Source organism: Mustela nigripes, chromosome 7 (assembly GCF_022355385.1).
Source record: "Mustela nigripes isolate SB6536 chromosome 7, MUSNIG.SB6536, whole genome shotgun sequence".
Lineage (NCBI taxonomy): Eukaryota > Metazoa > Chordata > Mammalia > Carnivora > Mustelidae > Mustela > Mustela nigripes.
The window spans coordinates 134,421,965-134,443,025 of record NC_081563.1 but is presented as its reverse complement, the minus strand read 5'-3'; the positions used below and the strand labels follow the sequence as shown (position 1 = coordinate 134,443,025).

Sequence of the window (21,061 nt, the reverse complement as noted above, 5' to 3'; positions counted from 1 at the left end):
AGCCGGACGCCAGCCGGAAGCCGGACGCCAGCCGGAAGCCGGACGCCAGCCGGAAGCCGGACGCCAGCCGGAAGCCGGACTCCAGCCGGAAGCCGGAAGCCAGCCGGAAGCCGGACACCAGCCGGAAGCCAGATACCTGCTGGAAACTGGCGCACGATGGGGACTAACTGGTTCAAGTCGGTGGAAAAGGCCAGCGACTGGCTCTAACGTCAGCGGTAGCAGCGCCCGTGCCGCGAAGTCCCCATCTCTCTCCATTTTCTCCTTCTGCATTTCTTCGTAGGGTTCCTCCGTCAGCTGTCTTCCCCCCGATTCCGCCTGGCCACGGAGAAGGTCAGCCGCAGCTGCAGCCTGCAGTGTCTTTAATGCCCCCGTTTCAGAGGGAACGCCTTCCCTGGCCTGCCCCGGGATACCAACCATGATTGGCTTGGCTGAGTCATGTGCCCTGCCACGGGCCAATCACTGCGCTCCAAGTCAGAGGGCGCTTATTGGCCAGCCTGAGTCACATGCCAACCAGAGGGAGGCAAGCTTGTGATTGGACCGGGTCCAGGCCGGGTGGACCGACAGGTGTTGAAGGTCGAAGGGCTTTGGCACGGGAGGAGGCCCGAAAGGATTCGGGGCAGACAGGGCTGGTTCTTTGATGAAAACGGCACCACCGTCTCCCTCAGTATATCCGTGGTTAGAACATTAAAGTCTCCAATGTATAACTGAGGCCACCTTCTTAGGTTTGATAAATGTCGGCATGATCGGAACTTGAGGATTTTCCGATGCTGCATCAGTCCTCAAAGATGACCAGTGGCCAGTAATACGGGTCTTGGGAGAGCAGGTGACTTTCCGTGACTGCGTCTCCGGTCTCCCCCTGGTAATGATTTTCTCCAGGTGTGTGTGTGTGTTTTATTGTGATACAATGTACATAACCTTGCCACTGTGACCATTTTTTTTTTAAAAAGATTTTATTTATTTGACAGAGACCGCAAGTAGGCAGAGAGGCAGGCAGAGAGGGAGGAAGGGAATCAGGCTCCCCGCGGAGCAGAGAGCCCGATGCGGGGCTCCATCCCAGGACCCTGGGATCATGACCTGAGCCGAAGGCACAGGCTTTAACCCACTGAGCCACCCAGGCGCCCAAGTCGTGACCATTTTCAAGCGCACTGTTCAGTGGTGGTAAATACATTTATCTTGTCATGCAGCCATTGCCACCTCCGGGGCTCTTTCCTCTTGCAGAGCTGAAACTCTGTGCCCATGAAACTAAAATCCCCCTCCCCGCTCGGGGACCACCATTCTGCTTTCTACCCTAAATGCCCCACCTAAGTGGTATTTGTCCCCTTGTGACTGGTTTGCTTCCCTGGCATAATGTTCTCAAGGTTCATCCATGTGGTCTTTGCAGCATGTGTGAAAACTTGCTTCCTTTTTAGGGCTGAATAATACTCCCTTGTGTGGAAGGACCACATTTTGCTTCTCTGTTGATCTGTCCACGGATTCCAGGATTGTTTCTGACATCCTCGCTCTTGTGAATAAGCTGCTGTAAACAGGAATGTGCACATAGCAGTTGGAGAGCCCGTTTTCAGTTCTCTTGGGTATATATATATTCAAAAGTGGAGTTGCGTAATACTATTTTTAAAAAGATTTACTTATTTGAGACAGAGACAGTGAGGGAAGAGGGAGAGACAGTCTCAAGCAGACTCCCACGGAGCACAGAGCCTGACGAGGGGCTCTACCTCTAAGAAGGCCCCTCATGACCCTGAGATCATGACCTGAGCTGAAACCAAGAGTCGGTCGCTTAACTGATTGCACCACCCAGATGCTCTGCTAATTCTATTTTTGATTTCTGGAGGCAGTGCCTACTGTTTTTCATAGCAGCTGTACCATTTTACCAACAGTGCTCAAACGGTCCAATTTCTTCACATCCTGGCTAACACTTGTTATTTTCTTTCTTTTTTTCCTTATAGTAGCTCTCCTGATGAACGTGAGGTGACCCATTTAATTTTTAATTTTAATTTTTGACAAGGTTATCCTGTCATGGGGATGCAGACAAAAAATGATGAAAAGATCAGTAGTGGAAAATATTTCTCCGTTCCTGATTCCCAAGCCCTCTGAAAACAAAACTTGTAACGGCGGTTATGAGTTTCTTGTTTTTCCTTCATGTGATGTTTTTATTCATCTAAATAAAAAATATTTATTTTCTCTTTTTTTAATAAAAAGTGTCACTCAGCTATACATACTGTACTGTGCCTGCTTCCTCTTTCAATAAATATCTTACGGTTCCTTTTACAGTTGAAGATAAGGAGCTCATCTATTCCTTTTTACCAGCTTTATGGTACTTCAGTCTGTGGCCGTATCATGATTCCTTTAACCAGGTCCCTGAAAATGGGCACACAGATTGTTTATAACTTGCTGGTGTGGGGAATAACATTGCCGTAAATAACCTTAGGTGTTAGTTTCTTTGCCTGCATGTGAGTGTAAGTAAATATATATGCATGTAAATAAATTTTTGGAAGTGGAATTGTTGAGTCAAAGGGTAAGTGCACCTGTAATTTTGATAGAAATTGCCAAATACATCCAGACAGAGTTTGCGCAAGTTTGAATCCCCCAGCCTCCCCAGTGCATTCTCCACGTGGTTCAGGGAGAGACCACACAGTAGCGTGGCTTCTATTTATACTTCTCTGTGCTAAAGTGAAACAGCCCTTGGCCGGGACGTCTCCTGTCACCTGTTGTCTTCCCTCCCGTCCCAGTTCTTTGTGAGGACACCCTTTGTCACCATTACATGCACGTGCGTTGGTGACTTGCAAGAGCCTGCTAATGAAGCTCATGGGGGACACTGAATTTAGAACTCACGCAAACACAGAAATAGCGAAAGCAAACATAAAGATGTTAGTAGTGTGGTCAGGAAACTTAAAGTGAACCATGGCTTGGAAGAGAAAAGATGGATAAAGAAAATTGTTTGGAATATGAATGTAAGACGGACGAGGAGAGGGTGACGTTTGTGAGAATAACTCAGGTCTTCCTCAGAAGGCAGGATGCGGCACAGTTTCTGGGACGCGATTGTGCACCTGCTGAGACCAGTGCCACCTCCACAGCAGGGCCCACTCTGTGCGATGGGGGTTTATTCTGGGGGGTCGGCGTCACGGGTTGAATGAGGTGGTAGCAGTGATGGAATACGGAGGAGCATCGTGGTTTATCCGCGCGGGCTGGAGCACACAGGTGTAGGAACAAAAGAAATACAGCCTCTGGGACTCTCATGAGCCTGGACCCCCCGACTTTTGGGGTGGCTGGGGGTTGTCCAGTGTTCCAGGTGTGTGGCAGAGGCCAGACCCCTCAGGAAGCATTTTTCTTTTATTTTTTAAGGCTTTATTTATTTATTTATTTGACAGGGGTTGGGGGAGGAGACAGCGAGAGCCGGAACACAAGCCAGGGGAGTGGGAGAGGGAGCAGCAGGCTTCCCGCTGAGCAGGGAGCCCAACGTGGGACTTGATCCCAGGATCCTGGAACCATGACCTGAGCCAAAGGCAGACGCTTAATGACTGTGCCACACACGCGCTTCTCAGGAAGCATTTCTAATGCGAGCATGCATGTCTGGTGAATTACCTAGAGAGATCCAAGAGGAAAGGGATTGAGTTTCCAAAATTCTTATCAGTGCTGATTTCTTTTCTCCTTTTAAATAAATATGCCCTCCTATACCTGCCCTTACATACACAATTCTCTATTCTTTTTCTTAAAGAGGGTATCTACAGCTTATACAGCCCCATAAGACTTAGCTCTGGCCCCAGGAGTCACTACTGCGGTGATCAGAAGGTTTAGGGAGAGGCACACGGTGTCCTAGTATCTGAAAACATGGGCTACAGAAGTTAATAGGCAGCCAAAGGGACGCCAGTGCCTCCCTCCCTTCTTCCCTCCCTGTGTCTTTCACAAGCTCGCTGTTCCAGACGCTGTCCTATGGGCCACAACTATCAGGTCCCTGCTCTCATGGATATTGTATCCTAGTTGAGGCAACAGACAAGGAAGCAAAGCATAAATAATACATTTTGCGTAGCAGAGCAGGACTGGGAGATAGATACAAGAGAGCAAGTTGGGGGTGGGGGTTACTCTAGGTTAAGTGATCCCGGGAAGGCTTTTTAAAGAAGTGACATTTCAGCTGAGACCTGAGTGGTACGCAGGAGCCAGTCCTGGAGATTGGAGGAGTGTTCCAGGCAGAGGGAGCAGCAAGCAAGGTTTTGAGATGAGAGGGGGCTTGGCAAGTATGAGGGACAGATGGTGGCTGGGGCAGCAGGGAAGCAGGTAGAGGAGGTAGAGCAGAGGGGGGAGGAGGAGCGGGAGGGGAGGGAGGGGGGGACAAGGAGGGGAAGGGGAAGGGGCGGAAGAGTGGAAAGGTCCGTGATGAAGCTGGAGCCCTAGGTGGTAACCACGTAATGGGCTCTGTTTGCCATGGTCGGAAGCTTAGATTTCATCCCAAATGTCACAGGACACCCTTGCAGGATCGCAAGGGTAGGACAGACATTCGCACGGTGTTTATAAGCCCTTGAGGAGAAAAGAGTTGTTTGTAGGGTTCCCTGTGAGCAAGGGGTGCCAAGTAACTCTATTTCCTTTCTTGTGATACTTAGGAAAGTAAGAGATTAAAGAAATTCTATGGTTATCGTGGATCATGTTCATGAAAGCGTTTAGTGAAATAACGTGATGAAATAAATGATAGGTAGTAAAACCTGGAGTAGACTTTATTGCTTTGCAGCAAATTTGCACCTGTTTGGGAACAGATTGAGGTCAAGACCCAGCTGAGTTCAGAGAATCTCAGCTTATCAAGGTTCTAGAGGGCTAGAGCTGGAGAGGAAAGCTAACACCTTTGATGATCGGATCTGAATAATAAAATAAAAATATGTGTATTTCCCTTTAAGACAAGTAATAAAGTATAGCTTTTAAAATTTCACTTTGTATGTCTGTCCATACCTAGTAAATTTCTACCTTACCTGGCATCTTAAAATAGCTATCTAGATTTTTATTTTTTATTTTTTTTTAAGAGAGAAAGTAGAAACAAACTTGATGTAAAAATATTCTTAGAGGGGCACCTGGGTAGCTCAGTCAGTTGAGCATCCGACTCTTGATTTAGGTTCAGGTTGTGATCTTAGGGCTGTGGGATTGAGCCCTGAGGGGGGCTCTGTGCTGGGCAGAGCCTGCTTGGGATTCTTTCTCTCCCTGTGCCCCTCTCTCCCTCTCTACTCATGCATGCGTGAGTGCTCGCGATTTCTTTCTTTAAAAAAAAAAAAAAAAGGAAGGAGACTCCAAGTGAGGCCAAAATGACACTGAATGAAGGCAATTTGTTTTTTAAGGACGGTACTTCTGGAATTGTAAAAGATAGTGTTGGATGGTGACAAGCAAGAGAAACCAGTTTGGCTAATGGATGCAAGACAGTCAGGCTGTGTGGTGGTTCCCCCGATGGAGGGAAGGTTGGAGCTGGGCTTGGCAGGATACGAACCTCAGCTGTGGCACAGGCAGCTCTAGCTACCAGGGTCCACGAAGATTCCTACATAGGAACATCGTCTTTTTGGTGTTTCCGAAACCAGTTCTGAGAGGCCTGTCTTGGGGTGTGGCCTGCTCTTGGCCTGGCGAGGGTAGAGCGCCTCTGAGGATTGGTTTAACCCAGTGGACCCCGCAGGGGCAAGGTGATTCCTGCAGAGGAAGTTGGGCAGTACTCTGCCAAAGACAGCAAAATAAATCCTGAGAAGAGGAAAAAAAAAAATTATAAGCATCCACAAACAAGTTTGATGTGGTGGCATCATCTACATTCTCTTTCTGCTTTCTCAGAATTTATTTACTTAGTGTGCATTTTAACTAGCAATCTGGGAACCCTGAACACTGTGGAAATTCATGTACATATCCTTGTAGAGTTCTCTCCGGAGACCTCCAGCTGTATGAAGGTGCAGGCCCATCAGGACGGGGCCTGGAGGCAGGGTTTTGATGTCCACAGTGACCCCTGGGCAGCTGCTTTGAGGGGGGACTGAAAGTCTGTTCTGTGGCCTACAAACACTTTTTAAAAGCAAATCATGGATTTTTGCTACATGTTCGAAGTCCTGAGAAGTTACACCCCTTATTGTATAGATGGAAGGCCGAGCCCCAAAGAGATGAAGAACCCTCTGGTCTGCTCTTCAGCCCAAATCCCAGCAGCGGCTCACATGACCTGCGTAACCTTAGGTGAGTCATTTCACCCACCTGATTGGCAAAATGCGTGTGATAGTCTCACCATTCTCATTCTGGGTCTGTTTTGAGGGATAATGGAACAGTCCTTGGCAGAATAAGTGCATACAATGTCAGCTGGTAGGTGGGGCCAGAGCCCAGGCAGCGGATGCCGTAGAATAGTTACAAAGAAAGGATTTTGAAATCAGATAGATCTGGTTTGCAAAACTGCCTCTGCCCCTTCCCTTACCAAGGGGGTGGAGTTGGTATTCTGGCAGGAGGTGCTGTGTGGCGGTGGCGGTGCTAACATGCAGCTCTGGGGGTAAAGCACTAGCCCAGCGCTTGGCCCTCAGGCACTGTCCATGGTGGTTTAGTCTTGCTTTCATTGCTGTTAGCTACTCTGGAGGTGTTCAGTGGTACCGTGTTATGAGAACTGAAAAATTAGTACAGGCTCTTTTACCTCCAGAGAAAGTACGCTCAGGGAGAATTTTCTGTGGTTTCTTCTTGCTCTGTAAAGACTAAAAGAAACAGTGCGATGGAGACAGTTTCGGAATTCCAAATGTCTCTGATTCGTTTGCCCCTTCTTTTCCTGAAGGAAGAAAACAAAAGGCAGAGGAACGTGGAGGGACCACTCCTGGGAGTAGGGCTGGCAGACTTTTTCTGTCGGGGGACAGAGAGCCAATACTCCAGTCCTTGCGTGCCGGATGGTCTGGGTCCCACGTACAGCACTACCTTCCCCGAGCGAAGGCAGCCACGGCTACTACAGAAGCCCATGAACACAGCTGTGTTCTGGCGACACTTCAGTGACGAAACAGGCACGGTTCAGATTCGACCCACTTTGGAAACGGAACAAGAAGGCTTGATGCCTCCTTGGGCGAGGCGTAGGTGGAGTCTCATATTTTAAAGATCACCTTCCTTGATAAACTATTGAAGAGAAAACCTCCGAAGGTGTTCAGAGCATCAGACATTTTCATCACAGTCTGGTCCTTCTCACCAAATTCAAGTGGGAGCTAATGGGTTTTCTGATTTTGGGCCCATTTGTGTGTGTGTGTGTGTGTGTGTGTGTGTGTGTGTGTATGCGCGCGTTAGTGGGTCATTCCACTGTCTGTGTGGGGATCTTCAGTTCTAGGTCCTGACGATGAATTCCCAGCACACATCAGGATTTTCCATGCCCCGTCCATCGCCCCATGCCTCGGACCCTCCCTGGTGCAGGTCACCAGATGGGACCCTCAGCTGCTTTCCTATGGAGAGGTGTGATAGCCCAGTAATCCCCAAGCTTAGATCTTTTATCCTTTGTCACGACTGCAGGACGATGAGCCCTGCCAGTCCGGAGATGGTTACCTTTCAGAGGAGAGCGCTTCCTGAGCTCTCTAGGCCTGGCTGTGTCCAGATAGGAGCTTATTCTAGTCCCGGCTCTGTTGTGTTTGCTTAACATTTGGGCCTCTGCCAGGTAATTTGCCTATAAGCTATGCACAGAAGAAAGAAACCATCCATCTAAAGTATTCAGATTTTGGCCTTAATTAAAATGCAGAATAAATATGTAAAGGCTAAAGAGCATGAATTATAGATACGGAGGTTTCTATATTAAAATCGGTTCTCATCTATAGAGGCGCGTGTGTGTTTACGGCAGGGACGGAGAGTGTAGACAAGTGAACTGAAGGCAGGGTAGTTGTGGCTGTGTGCTTAGCAAGCTGGGAAGCGGCACTATTGTCCGAGAATGCATCCTCTCCACCTTTCTCATTTCACTGCCTCTGCAGATTTTTTTTTCCATCTCAGTTCTATAAAGGGCTAATCCTGACCCTTGTCATTTAAATTGCTCCACCAGGGGTAGAAAAGCTGCCCTCAGCCGCTTAAAAAGCCTCGCTCACCGGTTTCCAGGAGCAAAGCTCTTCTATTCATTGCTCCTCCTGGAAGTGGCTGGCTAGTGTGCAGATGGGCCCGGAGCTTTCAGGGGCTGAATAAGTCTTGGGTCTTAAACAAGACGGGGCCATAGCTCAGTCACCTTGAAAGTGGGAGGCTCCGGGCTTTTCCAGTAAGGGCTGCGGAGGGGGATGAAGGAGCCCCAAAGAGAGGAAATCAACCATCCAAGTCTGTGGTTGCCCTGTTAACAGGCAGGGTAGATTCAGGGAAAGAGTTCTGAGGTCTGGGTGACTGGGATGGTAATTTCATAATTGAAAATCTTTTTTACCGTTCACATCCTACAGATTAGTATTAATCAGGGGTTGCATCAACACATTGTTTTGAAGCACAGCGTTGGGAAGAATCACGCTGAGAATTCATCTGCATTACTCAAGAACTTTGAGATACAAATGAATTAAATGCGAAACCAACAATTTTGTTTTAATCAATATGCATGGAGGGAAGGTGGCTTTTTGTAACAGACAAAAACAGCCAGCCTTTCTCGAAAGCATCGAATCTTTTCAGGGCTTTAGTTTTCGAGAATGATGCTTTGAAAAATATCCCAATGCCTTGAATTGAAAAGGAAGCATTATCAGCCTGTATGTGTGACACTGAGTCCAGATTGTACTTGGGTGATTCCGCCAGGGTGATCTCTGGGCCGTGCAGAGAGGCTGTTTGGGGTCACTCTGGCCTGAGTGAGAAGCTGGGGGGTATTTCCCGGGATTGGGAAGGATCTAGTGGCTGAGAAGCAGCTGCGCCTTCCCTCGGCCTCCCGCTACACCTGCCAACGCTGTGACAGTGATTGAAGACTACCGTCTTCTCACTTGGGCCATTTCGGGCAAGTCTTCGTGAAATGTACTGGAAGCCCCTGTTGTGGCTGCACATGAGAAAGGAAGAATGGAATCCACAAGGTACAAGTAGTAAATGAATAAAGCTCTGTTGTTATTATCATTTTTTTTTTTGAAGGTTTAAAGCAAAATTTCAAAGTTGCCACATCAAGACACGCCGGAGAGCGTGTAGCATCCCTGAAGCTCTGAAACATGGAGCCAGCCCTGCTCCTCGAGCGGGACCGGAGAACGACTGCCCACAGTCCAAGCCTGGCCTGCGACCTGTTTTGTGTAAGACAGAGAGTTCTTGGGACACAGCCAGGCCACATACAGTGTGCTGTGGGATGCTTTGAAGCTACAGCGGCAGAGCTGAGTTGCTGTACAGAGACTGTACAGGTCGCCAAGTCTAAGGTACTTACCGCCTGGCCCGTTACAGAAAATGTTTGTGGGCCCCTGCACCAAACTATGGAAAATAAAAAATCCAACTGTTTTTTTAAAGATTACTTATTTATTTATTTGAGAGAGACAGAGAGGGAGAGCATGAGCAGAGAGACAGGGAGAAGCAGATGCCCCGCTGAGCAGGGAGCCCGACGAGGGGCTCGGCTCGATCCTGGGACCCTGAGATCAGGAGCTGAGCTGAAGGCAGACGCTCAACTGACTGAGCCACCCAAGAGGCCCTAAAATCTCACTTATTTTTGAAAATAACATCAGGAAGTAGATTTAGGGGGTTCCTCCTCTGCCCACCAAGCCTCCCACTCACCTGGTACTTCTGGTGGCCAGATTGGGGTCCAGCCTATTGGACCTCGTAATGCAGGTTGATGTGGCGATGTTTCAGCAGGGAAATGGACAGCAGCACTTTCCCCCCTTTTTTTTTTCCTTTCCTTTCTCTCTTTCTCCCACTTTTTGAAGCCATATAACAGAAATCATGATGTGACAGGCAAACTCTTTGCTCATTATGAAATGATGAAGGTCAAGCTGCTCAAATCTTCTTTGCAAGTTAAACACCCGGTTAACTGAATTATGTCGGGAACTGGCCCCCGTTATCATGCTGACAAATAATTTGGCAGATCTCGCAAATAGAACTGTTTTGATTTACCTGTTCTGCTTCACACGTAACACTTTCTCTGTTTGTCTCTCTGGCTCCGCTGCTCATACCTTAAACAAGCCAGGAGGATTGAGACACTTGAAAGGCTGTCATCGACTGTCCCTATCATTGCTCCCCGTCCTTCCCCAGGAAGGCAGGGAATGTCAGGATTCTTGCAGGGTAATTACCATATCCACACCCGTGCAAGACGCTAGCCCATATGGGACACCCCATAATTTTGCAGCAACAGAAACAAACAGCCACTTCTTGATTATGCCTCGGATGAACTGTGCTTACCGCATCTTAAACTTCAAAGCATTGAAAATTGCACCATCTCATAAACAAACCTATTTGGCAGGTTTTTTTTTTTTTTTTTTTTTTTTTTTTAACCTGTCCATGAACAAACCTGCTCCTCCTTGGTGATTACAGAGCTTTGTTCCTTTTGTTTGCAATTTAGACTTATGTGATCTTCTAAAACACTTCCCCTTGGTTGAAGTTTTTTTTTTTTTGAATCTGTAAAATGAAATCCCTAAAAAATAATAACCAGTAGAAGTATGTGCAAAATATATTGTATCTTTTGCATCCAGAAGAAACTACAGTTTTGATAACTTTAATTGGGTCCCTGAAGCAAAATTATTCTTGGAATAACCAAGGTATATATTTTTAAAACATGGCAGAATTTGGCCTTAGGAAATTTCTTTTAATTCTAATATATCAAAATTACTGGCTGTTTACAGAAGAACGGCTCTACTGGGGATTATCTACTTAAGATGTAATTGGGCACTAAGAATGAATCGCAAATATGGAGGAGACTTAAATTCAGGCAGAAGTGCTGGGGTCATTCGGGTTCTTCAGAGACTCGTTCCTTTCCTTATTTGTAGATTTCCATTCGCCTTTCCCCTTTCCTCCTCCTCGCATCGTTCGGGTGATCTTAAAGCCGTTTGTTTTGGTGGAACTAGCTTGGAAAGTTTCAAAGGGCTTCCCAGGTAGGAGGCTTGTCGTTAGGCACTTTAGCTGTGTCCAGGTGGGTGAGCAAAATTCCAGGCGCACGGCGACAGAGAGAGGCTTGCTGCCAAGAATTCACGCAATCCCGAACCCGCGAGAGTGAACCCGCGCGGTACCCATTCAGCATGACTCGAGTGAGGAGTCGGGGGGGAACAAATTGCTCTCTGACTTGATAAAGAATGACCCTGCGATCCCACCTCACCCCCATTCAGAGGATTTCTACTTCCTGCCCGGTACGCCAGAGAAGTCCAGATTGGAGACTTCAGACTGGAAAGTCTCCCATGGAACCACCATTTCTCTTTGCGCCGGATTAGGAGACTTTGAGTTGCTGAGTCGTTGATGAGACAGACAGGTGGGGAGGAAGGTGGCAGCAGATAGAAGTCACCGTTCCCCATCCCGTTACTTCTGCTGGCTGTCTCCAGTGGCCAAGAGAGAGCCCTCGATTCTTGAAACTTGAGGTGATGGAACTTGTCAGTCATAGAATTTTAGCTTTTAATCTCTTGTTACCACATAGCCTTTGGTTTCCTTGTGGGACAATTATTGTATTGAGTATTGAGGATTGAGGATAATTTTAGGCACGTGACTTGTGCTGTGGAAGCTGAGGGTCCAGACCTTCACACCCCCTGACCCCCAAGACAGCCGGGATATCTCTGAAGTTGGGTTAACTCGATCATTCTTAACTGGGGGCAGTTCTGTCCTAGGGGACATTGGACAGTGTCTGGAGACAGCGTCTGGAGCAGGGAAAGGCCAGGGTGTGCCAAACACCCCACACAGCCCTGGACGGCCCTCCAAGCAGTTATCCAGCCCTGCGTGTCAACTGTGGTCGAGAAGTCCTGGGCTCACTTTTCTGGGACTTAGAATTCCAGGTCGGTCAAATAAGGAGAGGGCCCCATGGGAAGCCACTCATTCCAACAGCAGAGCCTACAGGTTCCTGTCCGAGCCTTTCGGCGACAGTACAGTGGCTTTACTTCCTGCCGCCTGCCCTCAGGCCTGCCCCATCTGAGCCCCCGTAAATTCTTTGAGCGCCTCCTCGCTCCCTGGGCTGTTATACTTACAGTAAACTCAGTCTGAGTCCGTTTTCTTTGCTTGCAACCAAAACTGTAAATGGTTATCTCGTTGCTTTTAAAATTAGACATTTTTTCCCCTTAAAAATGGTAGAACCGCGCCACCTTTTTTTCCCCTCCAGTGGCGTCTTACACAGACCTTCATTTTCTAATGTGGGGGAACATGGAGCTGGTCTGTCGAGGTCTCTGGGCTCCCTTCCACCTCATTCTGCATAACCGACTTCCCACACCAGTGCCTGAGAGGAGTAAGGTCTCTGGAAGCCCATTTATAACCACTGGTTATAGCACAGTGGGCACCTGTTACGTTGGAACCTGAAGACAGACGTCATGAAACCAGCATCAGCCTTCATACCTTATTTGGAACGATTTTATATGACTTCTTACCTAGTGACCAGTCAGATACCTGAAGGTGAGACTCACTTTTGGAAGCACAAAGCAAATGAGGAAAAGGTTCAGGACATTGGACCTGGCCTTTGGAGGGCCAGTCCTAGTTTGCGATGGTTTCCAAGATGGCCTTTCCCTCTCTTCCCAACACAAGCAGAGTAAGACTCAGCAGGAAGGTCTGAGTCCCAGAAAGGATCTAAACCTGGGGTCACAGCTTCCAATGCCCACAGTGCCAGGTAGGTACGTAAAGAGTCAGTTGGATAGCGGGTCTGCATGTTGGAGATGTAGGAATGTTCTGCTTCCGTGTCAGAAGTATTTGCCTCTCTTTCGCCTGAAAATGTGTGTTCCGTCTTAGTCTGTGTTTGCTCCTTCTTCTCACGAAAGACCTTAGTTATAAGAAGCAGCTTTCCACTGCGAGGAAAGAAAGAGTGTAAGCTTAATGATAAATGGCAGCCTGACCTCAGCGTTGAGTAATCCGGAGCAGTGGGGACTGCGGCTAACGGGCGGGCGAGTGCCCCACGTGAAGGGAGCGAGTGATGACACGTGTTGTTGCTCCGGGGAGAATGGGAGTCCAGGGCAGCTAAAGCAGCTCATGTTTAAAGAGAAGCTGGAAATCTGAATTTTCAGGTGAATTCTCTGTGTTTAAAAAAATTATGAAGGAAAGAAAAACACATCTGTGGGTTGTATTTGATTTGTTCGACATCAGCTTGAGAATTCTGTGTTGTTGTTATTTTTAATCAAAGAAGGAGATGTTAAGAAAGTTCAGCATTGGGATCCCTGGCTTCCTTGTTTTCTCTCTCTCTCTATTCAGAAATCTGCTTCCAGGTTTGTCTTCCTGAGGATACGTCTTCTATCACCTTCTTTGCTGTAGTTCACACTGCCTCTGGCCTCCTGGGACTCACCCTGGGATTGGAGCTGTGGACAGCAGAGGATGGGTGAGGGACGTGCAGAGTCTGGAAGGGCATGGAGGAGGCATTTCTGGGAAATGGCCGTGTGAGCAGAGGGGAGGCAGGAAGAGCCAGTGGCAGGGGTTCACACATGGCACGAGACAGTCCGGACTGGTCCGGCTGAGGAAGGTCCCAGGGGAGCGTGGCTTCGCTGTGCCAGTGAAACGGGGCTGTGGAGGGTCTGAGCAGGTAGGAGAGGTGGAAAGCAGCATCTTAGAGGGGTTGATTTGTGTAGTGATGTGCAGGGTAGATGGGAGCAGGGGGAACGGGAATCTCTCAGGTGACGGCTGTGGACGGGAAAAGTAGAGCTGAGTGAAATGGGTAAAAAGAAGGAAAACCAGCTGGATTTGAAGATGCTGAGAATGAGGGGTTAAAAGAACAGGAATACTGAACATTTCTAGATTGTCAAGTGCAGCAGAGAAGCACACCGGTTCAGGCGTGGGTTTGAGTGATGTGGCACCTTTGGCGAGCTGGTGTCGTGGGCACGGCCTGTATCATCCCGATGTCTCCGTTTCCTGATCCATTAAGCAGAGAAAATAACAGTCTCAGCCTCACAGGCTTGTTTAAAGATGAAATCAGTTAATATTTGTCAAGACCCTGGGAAAATATCGAACAGGAAGCTGCACTGTTAGGTGTGGGATTAACAAAGCGGGACCTTCTTCCTCTGCTGACCATTAGCTCCACACGCCTCATTCCCTTTCATTCGCACAGATAGTTCTGGAATCAGGTTGTGTGCCCTGGGTAGGGGGTCATGATCTTTTATTCCTGCTTTGCAGAGGAAAACACTCAGGCTCAGAGAGGTTAGGTGACTTTCCTGACATCACACAGTCACGGGCCCAGCTGGAAACGGAACCCAACCTGTAATCAGACACGAGGCGACTTTCCTGAAGCAGCGGGTGCTTGAGGGCTGACAGTTTTCCCCAGGCCTGTCGTGGGACCGGGAAGTGGCTAGCGGCCCCCGTTGCTGGAAATGAAGCTACCTGTCTGCTGAGCGGCGCTGGTAAATGCTGGAAGCTGGTGGCCAGAACTGGAACTGGAGTTCTCGCTCATTGGCTCCTGCAGCTGCCGATGGGGGAGCAGCAGAAAGGGAGCTGGTTTCTAGACGCAGCAATGGGGCAGCGACCTCCTTACACGGAGCAGGTTTCCCCTCGGGGGGGCTCCTGCTCCTCCTGGCCTCAGTCTGTGATAAAAGATTTCCCGCCGCCGTTGTGTCCCCACATCAGAGAGAGTCTGGGCAGTCGCGTCTGCTCTGCGCTTCCTTTCCCTTGCATTCTGTCTCTGAAACAGTCACAGTTTTGTTCGGAGCGATCCATAATGTCCTTTCAAACCTATTAACAGCTCTGGGCTTTGTTTGTGTACATCAGAGAGAAGTGCAGCCCTCTGTCGCTAACGTGTCCTGACAGGTGGTGACGGTCACCCGCGGAGGGTTCAGGCTGCCTCCATTCAGATTCGGGCGTGCGTCCGTGTGTGTCTGAGAGCAGGTGCCCTTCCCCCTCATCAGTGTTTTCTCTCTCCTCCTGTTGAGCCACACACATGTGCACGCTTGCATGTGAGCACACACACACACGCGCACCCCAGCACCTCTTCGCTGTCAGTCAGTATTTCTCCCCGCGTGCTGAGCTTGATAACTAACGGAGAGTTTCTCCTGGCAATTTCACTTCTCACCAGAGGCACCCTGTATTTCGAAATTGTACAAAAGCCGTGTATATTCGATCTCACGCGGGCTCTCTGTGGGTTTCAAAGGTGGATTAACTTCACCAACAAGGTGGTCGATAGGACATAAACTATGAATGAGATTGTAATTTTGTGGTGGGTCCTGGAGACGTCAGTGCGTTGAAGGCAGCCTTCCTCTCCGCGGGTGGGTTGAGGAGTGGCCCTTTCCTCGTGTTTTACTGTTTCAGGGCAGCTCGGGGAGAAGGAAGAGAATTATGAATACAGTGAGAAAGCAGATTCTCAGAACCCACGGCCTTATTACATTTGGTGGGAAAAGGACATCCACGCAGGTGGATGCGGCTGCCCTGGAGCCCCTCTTCATAAGGCGGTGGGTTTGGGGTCAGGGTGCAAAAATGTAAGCCAGGGTTCCTGAGAGGCCATGCTTGCCCGCGGCTGTTGGGAGACGAAGGCCTTGGCTGCCATGTCGGGTCTGTGCTCATGCACGAAGCCCAGCGAACATCCCCCCCCTCCGGTCCCCTCCTGACTGATTTCGTTAACAGCCCTTTATCGTGTCCTGTGGATTCGACATCCCAAATACGTCTGGTCTCCCTTGACTCCTGTCCACGGCCACGACTGCAGACTGAGCTGCTTCTCTCCCTGCACCCAGCAGCAGCGCCCCCGCTGGGCTCCCTGCCCACTCTGGCGCACCCCGATCCACGGCCAAGGTGCCCATCTCACAGGGCGAATCTGGTCACATTTTAACCATCCTTCCAGCCTCCCTCCCAGCTTGGACAATTCATTAGCTCCGTCTTCCTTCTGGGGTAAAGGTGAGCAGTCTGGCTGGTCCCGGTCTCGTCGTGAGCGGTGACAGACCCCCTGACGCCTGCGTCTGCAGCCCGGCCTCCTGCTTCCTCATCCTCAGTGGTCCCTTCTCATCCCCACCCCTTGCTCCCCCTCCCTCAAAGGGCTGTTCCCTCGAGCGGTAGCGGTGACACTGGTCACCCTGACACAAGTCTTGTTCCCCTGTCACATTCCCCCAGGACCACCCAGTGGGCCTTCAGAAATCACAACTGACCCATTCATCCAGCAGGTGTTTCCAGAGCACCTGCTCCGTGCTGGGGGCTGTTCTCGGTGCTGTGGTGGAACAGCAGGAAGACAACGGGCTTCCAGTCTCCCAGCGAAGGGGTCAGCGGCTGCGCGGTGTAATGTCAGGGGTGGTCAGTGACGTAGGAAATGAAGGGAGAGTGAGGACCGGGAGTCAGAGGAGGGGGATCCAGGGATCAAGGGACGGCTGCTTCTGGGGCCCACGACATTTCCTATGAGGATGTGACTTTTTTTTTTTTAAAGATTTTATTTATTTCTTCGGCAGAGACAGATCACAAGTAGAGAGGCAGGCAGAGAGAGAGGAGGAAGCAGGCTCCCTGCCGAGCAGAGAGCCTGATGCGGGGCTCGATCCCAGGACCCTGAGATCATGATCTGAGCCGAAGGCAGTGGCTTAACCCACTGAGCCACCCAGGCGCCCCGAGGATATGACTTTTGAGCAAGACCTGAGTGAGTTGAGGAAGGGAGCCCCAGGGGTCCTCGAAGTCCCCAGGGAAGGCTTCCCCGACTGGACCCATCCCCTGCTGTCATCCGCACACAGGACCGTGTACTTCTTTGCATTCTTGGTCATAATTGGACATCCTGTACATTTTTTGTGCCATCTGTGTGATCAACATTTATCTCCTGAATCAAATTTTCGTTCCATGAGGGCACGGACTGCCATCTTTCCCTTTTCTCTTCACACCTTCTTATCCCCAGCATCCATACAGCATGCAGAGCAGGCTGAATAATGCCGCGTGAGTGAGCGGAGCTTCCTGTGAGGGGATCCCCCAACCCTGGCAATTCCTTCTCCCACCAGATCCTTGGAATTCCCTCTCTCACTGGATCCTTGGCACAATAAAGGCCTCTTGTGTAAGGTTGCAGAGCTCAGGTACCAGCCTGTCTCTGAGCATCCTGTCCTTCTGGGTTTTGGGTCATGGGATGGGGAGGGAGACGCCTTGAGACGGGAGATATGGAGGACCAGGCACGCGGGCAGGGCCAAGCAGAGCCAGGGATGGGGCTTCATGACTTCTCCAGGAGGTGGATATTGGAACTTCAGCGCTGCTGGTCCTTAGGCCCAAGTCAGTGGCCATTGAAGCACGCTCATCGTCACGTTCAAGTGGAAGAGCACCTGGCGTAGCAGCGCCCACGTCCCGTCTGTCTTTGTCAGGAACCCTAGCAGGCAGGTGTTCTTCCGAGGCCCGGGAGCAGGCTGTATTCTTTTCTTGGACATTGGCCCTGATGGTACTACAGAAGAGGCATCAGAAAGATCAGATCGGGAGACCCGACCCTTGAGGCTTGCCTGTCTTGCCCTTGGAATAAACCAAGAAAACAGGGAATCGTTAATTGTCGGGAGCCTGTTGCCCCGGGAGGGGTTCCGGGATGAAGAGGGGAAAATTTGAAGCATACCTCACCCTCTCGTCACATGCTCAAGACAACACCTATATTTTGAGACGTGCTGGTAACATTTCAGAGCAATTACCATAAATAGAACATCTACCAGGTTTCACTGCATTTACCTGTGACATTACACTAAGTGAATCTGCTGGAAGTGGGAGAATCATGCCTCATTGCAGATGCCGTTTGGCACTCCGGACAGCAAGCAGCTGGTTTGCTGGTTTAAAAGTGGAATGGAGGCCGCAGGGCATAAGCCTGGAAGTTTCGAGGCCATCTTCCTGAGCTGCTGTTGAGTGCCTTGGGCTCCTGCCTGCTCAGCTGGGAGTCGGTCCTGTCCCAGCCCCAGACTGGTAACCTGGGGGGCACGACCCTGGAGGCTGGCGGCAAGGACCGGAACAGTACCCAGAATCTCAGCTGTGCAGGAGCATAAAACACATAGGTTTCTGGCTTGTTTAAAAAGTCAATTTTACCAGGGCTTGGGGAGAGGGAGAGGGAGGAGACTGAGTAGATGGAGCGCCGAGGTGGTCAGGGCAGTGGAACTACTCTTTGTGACCCTCGTGGCAGATGCATGTCATGGTACATTTGTCAAAGCGCAGCACCAGGAGCTCACCTTAATGTAACTTAGGGACTTTTGGCAATGATGATATACCCATGTGGGGTCATCGATTATAAAAATTGGACCATGCTGGTGTGGGATGTTGATAGTTGACAATGCTGTGTGTTTTGTGGGGGGGCAGGGAGTAGATGGGAACTTTCTGTACTTTCTGCTCAATTCTCCTCTGAACCTAAAACTGCTTTAAAAAAACTGTATTAAAAAAATAACTGACTAGAGCCCCCACTGTGTGCCAACATAGAGCTCCCAGGGAAGGTAGCTGTTAAGGAAATTGATTACATAATCTAATTGCAGGTGTAATAAGTGCCATGGAGGTAAAGCACTGGGGGTTATGGGTGGTTATAAAGAAGACCTAGTCTTGCAGATGGTCAGCATCACTGTCTCTGAAGAAGGGATATTTGAGTTGAAATCATCCCCATACACCAGCAAAATGCAGCAAATAAGACCAACGGAAATTATTGGTGATTAAAATAATTTAATAATTCGATTGAAATAATTCAATTGCTGATGGGATTGAAAAATTTAGAGTGTGGTAGCTTCAGGTTTGGCTTGATGCAGGTGCTTCATCAGTGTCATTAGATCTCTCCTCTTCTCCATTTCTAGCACTGTTTTCTTCCGTATGGGTTTTACCTTCATTCAGGGTCTGTTTTATGGTGGCACCTGCTGGCCTAGTCTTCTTGAGGGCCTTTTTCATTGGGGAACCCTTAGTGTGAAGAGAGCTGATGTGAAAAGGAAATTCAGTTAATGTTTGTTGAACAAATAAAGGCACTTTCTGCTTATATGACCTTTTGTGGGTGACATTGAGCACCTGTATCAAGCCATACCTGAAGCTAGAACTACGCCTGGACTTTGCAATTCCATGAACCAGTAAATACTCTTTATTTTGTTGGTTTGATTGCTTGATAGTACTCTTAAGCAACTTCAACTGAAATATCACTTCTTCAGAGAAAGTTCCCTAAGCACCCATTATAAAGTCTGGCTGACTTACACAGGCATTTATAAACCCCTGGGCTTTTCATTAGTTTTCTTTTCTTCTTCTCTTCACATGTTGAAATCTGTTCCATTTGTGATGGGCTGAATTGTGTCCCCCCAATCCATATATTGAAGCCCTAACCCCTGTAGTGCCTCAGAATGTGACCATATTTGAGACAGGCTCTTTAACAAGGTAATTAAGGTAAAAGGAGGTTGTTGAATGACTGATATGACTGCTGTACCTGTAGGAAGGGGTGGTTAAGGACACAGATACAGAGAGAGGGCCGTGGGAGAATATGGGGGAAAGGTGGCCGTCTAGGAGCCAAGGGGAGAGGCCTCAGACCCTCTCAAGCCATCTCAATTTTGCCCATACCTCGGTCTCAGATTACGAGCCTCCAAAACTGAGAAAAATCAGTCTCTGTTGTCGAAGCCTGCCCAGTCTATGGTACTTCGTCATGGCAGCCTCAGTAGACTGATGGATGATCCGTAACAGATTCAGCTCAAATCTTCTCTCCTCCGTGAAAGAATAGAAGGGGGTTGACAAGCTGTGGCCCTTGGGCCAGATCGGGCTGGTGACCTGTTTTTGTTAATAAAGTTTTATTGGCACCCGGCCATGCCCATTTGTTCACTTGCTGTGTGTGGCTGGTTTTGTGCTACAAAAGCAGAACCGAGACATCACAATTGAGACATCGTGACTCATAAAGCTGAGGATATTTACGTCATTTTACAGAAATGCATGCTGATTCTTGGTCCAGGAGAGTGGTTGGTGGCTCGGGCTGTGCACTCAGACAGGCGTGGGTTTAAATCCTTGTTGTTATTGATAAACTGGGTAAATCACTTAACCCCCCTGAGCAAAAAAAAAAAAAAAAAAAGCTAGTATTATAATCCTGAATACTCGCATTACTCTCCTGGTGGAGCTTGTAGTGCTGACCTGCTAGATGCTGGAAGGCTTGTAGAATTGGTTTCTTGTCTAACTGGTAATTTTTTCTTGTGTCTAAAATAATTGGTTGATCCTTTATGCCATCTGTGACTCTGAATGGATTGAACGGGCGCTAAAAAGATGACTAGCCTTCCCCCTGGTTTTCTTGTTTTGGTTTTCCTTCTTGTTTCTTCGTTTTTCTTTTTTCCTGAAGCACAAGACAGAAGTCTCCTGTCCGCTGTCAGGTGGGCCATGTCAAACCCCCACAGTGTGTTCACACAAAAATCTGAAAAGCTTCCACTGGGAAGGCGATGCTGGTGGCTGGGGACGGGCTGGAGGGGGCTCTGCCCTGCCATGAGCTTGCACAACACTTAGTCTCAATGGCTTCACTGCTCCTCTGTCCTGTTCAAATGTAATTTTATGAAGAGCTCTGTGTAGGTTAATCTTACTCTGAAGCAAAAGGAAGTCATAAGACCTCGGAAAGCCTGTTTCAACGAGGCCACTAGCTGCTACTGGGGTGCACTCTGCTTTTCATGGCTGTAGAGCATGTAAGACAGTGGGTGGCTTATGGCCCAGGTTAGGGGTAGGCTGATGAAGAGTCCAAACCCGGACTCTACTGCTGTGGTACCTTGAACTGTTTGCTTAACCTCTCTGAGCTCCAGTTCCCTGACCATAAAAGAAGTGATAATAGTAACCTACCTCCTAGGTTAGGGTGAGGATAAAATGAGATTGATTTCTGTAGACGTGTGTACAAAATCACCTGGTTTTGTATCAGTCCATGGGGAATGTTCTGTAATTATTAGCTGTTATTATTATGATGGGCTGACGGTACCTCCATTTCCTCTCTGTATACCAACTCAAGAAATTTATATAGGAGGGCTTGTTGGGAGGGTTAAGGAAAGTGGAGTGATGCAGTTTAATGGATCACTTGGTTTTTATTCCTTAACAATCTTTGAAGGCAGAAATCTGTGACCCAAAAGAAGTCCTCACTTAAGAAACCTTGAAACAGTCAATATCTGAGTGGGTAAAAACGGGATTCTCCTGAGAACTCTGACTCCTC

At 48.8% G+C, this 21,061-nt stretch overlaps 1 long non-coding RNA gene across 1 annotated transcript in view; it reads left to right on the top strand.

Annotated features, from left to right (window-relative positions):
• LOC132022811 (uncharacterized) overlaps positions 1-9,358 on the top strand; it is a 52,307-nt gene extending 42,949 nt beyond the window's left edge. Inside the window, exons 2-3 of the long non-coding RNA XR_009405740.1 lie at positions 6,082-6,174; positions 9,022-9,358. This is a non-coding gene — a long non-coding RNA (uncharacterized LOC132022811). The remainder of the gene's footprint in view (positions 1-6,081; positions 6,175-9,021) is intronic.
• The last annotated feature ends 11,703 nt before the right edge of the window (positions 9,359-21,061 follow it).